A 3,501-nucleotide genomic window follows, 5' to 3' on the forward strand; every position below is an offset into this window, starting at 1 on the left:
TCTCACGCTTGAGGTATTCAGCCAATCACAACGCACTGGATAGCTGGCCAATCACAGCACACCTCGCTGTACCAGAACACTAATTGCAAGTGGACCTGTATTTATTTAATGCATGCACTGTAAGTAAAGCAACATTTTATAAACAACATTTTATCCATTATTGGACCATCACAGAAAGTAAATGAGCCACCACATTGTCGCCACAATGTCAGTATTGCAACACTATAGGTCTGACACAGCATGATCTAAAGAGGTATAAAGGAAATTGTGCATTTTGTGATTTCAAACAGTGTATGTAAATTAATTGGCTTTGACCAGAAGTTTTTTGTTTTGTTTTTTACCTTGAAGAGTGAAACTAACAAATATGGCACTTTTTAGGTGAACACGTCAAGCAATTATTTTTATTTTTTTGCAAAGTTTTGCAACAAACAAACAAAAAAAAAACTTACTTTTTTTACATTTTCTAAAATGAGCCATGTGTGAACATCAAGAACATTTTTAAGGTGACTCGTGTGTAATGTTATGTAAATGTTTAACTTTTTCCTGATATATGAATGGTCAAACTTCTTAAAAACTAAATTTGACTATAAAATGAACATTCATATACTGTGTGTGCATTGTTTCAGATTAGATTTGTTATTGTGTATAATTACCATAGATGAAGCAGATGGACTTTTAAGGAAATTACCTGCAATGAAATTAGTTACACCCATCCACTCACTTTTCCAACTGATAGTAAAATTCATATACATGTCTAATAAGCTGTTTAGGGAACTGAATTACTATTGAAAATGATATTGAAAATTAGTTTCAATAGTAGGCAGTTGTGTCCTAATGATTAGAGAGTCAGACTTGTAACCCGAAGGCTGCAGGTTCGAGTCTCGGTACCGGCAGGGATTGTAGATGGGGGGAGTGACTGACCAGTGCTCTCTTCCACCCTCCACGACTGAGGTGAGACCCTTGAGCATGACACCAAGCCCCCAACTGCTCCCTGGGTGTCACAGCAGTGTGCACTTGGATAGGTTAAATGCAGAGCGCAAATTCTGAGAATGGGACACCATACTTGGCAAAATGTCAACAACAATAAAAATTATTGTGGTGGAAGGAGGCGGCATTGTGTATGTTATGTCCAAAGGGAACCCTGCTGTCGTTCACTTTGAAAACCCATGGTTATAAATTGATTATAAACACTTTATCCACACTGTAGGGAGTCTTTCTCTTGTGGTGCTGTAAATAAAAGTGTATAAAAATATTTTTCTTTTCCATTGTATGTCAAATGATTCTGTTAAGAACCGCTTGAAATTCCACAGGCTGGCAGCATCTGCTGGTAAAAAGATGTAACGAAAACTCAACCCAAATATGTATAATGACAGCTTTTACAAACCATCGGTTTTCATGGAAGTGCACTCTATTAAGTTTGTCTACAAATAACTAAATACCATTTAAATATGAAGAATGTTTGTGTTTTATTAATGTGTAGTGCATGTTTGTGTTATTATGAAGGGTTAAAATAATTATTACAAATAATTTTAAAATGACCATTAAGTATAACATGGATAATAAGTACTGTGTATAAACACGTCTGTGAAAGGTAGTGCTGCAAGTCTACACATTTTTTATTCCCTGGTGAAATCTTTGTGTCTTTAAGTGATCTTGTCAAACAGACATTCCCTTATTAACTGTCTCAACTGCATAAAAAAAAAACACAAACCCAGAAAGATTTATAAGATCTATACCCAACTGTAGATCTTCAGCTTCACAGTGAAATAAATGAAAACCAAAGAGGTGTTTCTAAAAATGTATTTAGAAAGGAAAAGGAAAAGGGAAAGGGAAAGGGAAAGGGAAAGGGAAAGGGAAAGGGAAAGGGAAAGGACGTGTGGCCAAGTATGGTGTCCCATACTCTGAATTTGTGCTCTGCATTTAACCCATCCAAGTGCACACACACAGCAGTGAGTAGTGAACACGAACACACACACACACCCGGAGCAGTGGGCAGCCATTTTTGCTGCGGCACCCGGGGAGCAGTTGGAGGTTCGGTGCCTTGCTCAAGGGTCTCACCTCAGTCGTGGTATTGAAGGTGGGAGAGAGTGCTGGTCATTCACTCCCCCCACCTACAATCCCTGCCAGTACGAGACTCGAACCTGCGAAGTCCGACTCTAACCATTCTCTGAATCAAAATTAAAAAATATTATGAGTATTCAAATATGTACTTCAAATATATCTGACTAGGCATATATTGGGATGGATAGCTGGAAGAATAGCTGTCTTTGTGTACAAGGCTTTATCTGGTCTTGCACCAAAATACATCAGTGACCTTCTGATTCCTTACTCTCCTCAAAGAGCTCTTAGGTCTAGTAATCAGCTTCTCTTAACTGTCCCACGTTGTCTCTGCAAAACCAAGGGTGGTCGGGCTTTTTCAGCTGCAGCTCCTAAACTTTAGAATAGTTTGCCTGTAAATGTGAGACTTGCTCCTTCACTAGCCAGTTTTAAATCTGTTCTCAAATCTTATTTTTCTCTGGCTTTTGATTAATGTCAGTTTAAGGTTTTGATGTCAGTTTGCTCTGATTCACTTTAATGTGTTTATTTATCATATGATGCATGTTTCCTATTATGCTTTATATACTGTGTTTTGTTATACAGCACTTACTGTGCTTACTTTTAATGTGCTATAGAAATCAATTTTGACTTGACTTGACTTTTGATGCATATATTCATTATTTTAAAGATGATCAAATTATATTTTTGCATTTACAACACAAACGACAGCAATAGCCTATTAATGACTATGCAGTGGGTGGCAGAAAATCATCCTATAAATTTAGTGGTTTGTTCAGATTCATAATCAGCCATAACAAGTTTAGACAAGAAATGAAATACTACAACATTTGTATAGAATAAGTCAAATAAGGATTAAACATCTCATCTGTATGAATACCACATGTAGAGGTGAGAGCAATGAGGTGGCTACAATATTGATGTTAAAATCGCATCCCAAAAAAATTATTATTAAAACAGGCTTAAAAAAGATGTGGCAAAAAAAAGGGAATATAGAGATGAAAAGGAGACATTTTTAATATCTAATCTAAAGTTGGGATAAAAAAAGGTGTAAATATGGAAAAAGGACACTATAACATGGCTCTGTGTTGGGCATACCAGACTTAATTATTCTTTCTATATAGAGAAAGAGAATTTGATTTTACTCATTGTGAAATGTCGGAGACAGTTGTGCTTTTACACTGTGAGGCTAATAGAGAAAGAGCCCAGCTCATAGAGAAACTAAGGCTACGTTTACATGACAACAATGTAGTCAAAAACGGAAAAGTTTTTCCCTTGCGTTTTTAAAAAGTTTCACGTATACATGACATGTTCAAAACGATTCGCGTTTATGTAACCCCTCTCTCTCAGGTCCTCACCGCCACACCACGTTCTCGTTCCGAGTGGGTCTCCGGCATGGGAGGCGGACGCACTAACAAGGAGGCTAAAGACTGCAGCCCCTAGCGT

Source organism: Sinocyclocheilus anshuiensis, unplaced genomic scaffold (genome assembly GCF_001515605.1).
Source record: "Sinocyclocheilus anshuiensis isolate Anshui unplaced genomic scaffold, SAMN03320099.WGS_v1.1 scaffold859, whole genome shotgun sequence".
Classification (NCBI taxonomy): Eukaryota; Metazoa; Chordata; class Actinopteri; order Cypriniformes; family Cyprinidae; genus Sinocyclocheilus; species Sinocyclocheilus anshuiensis.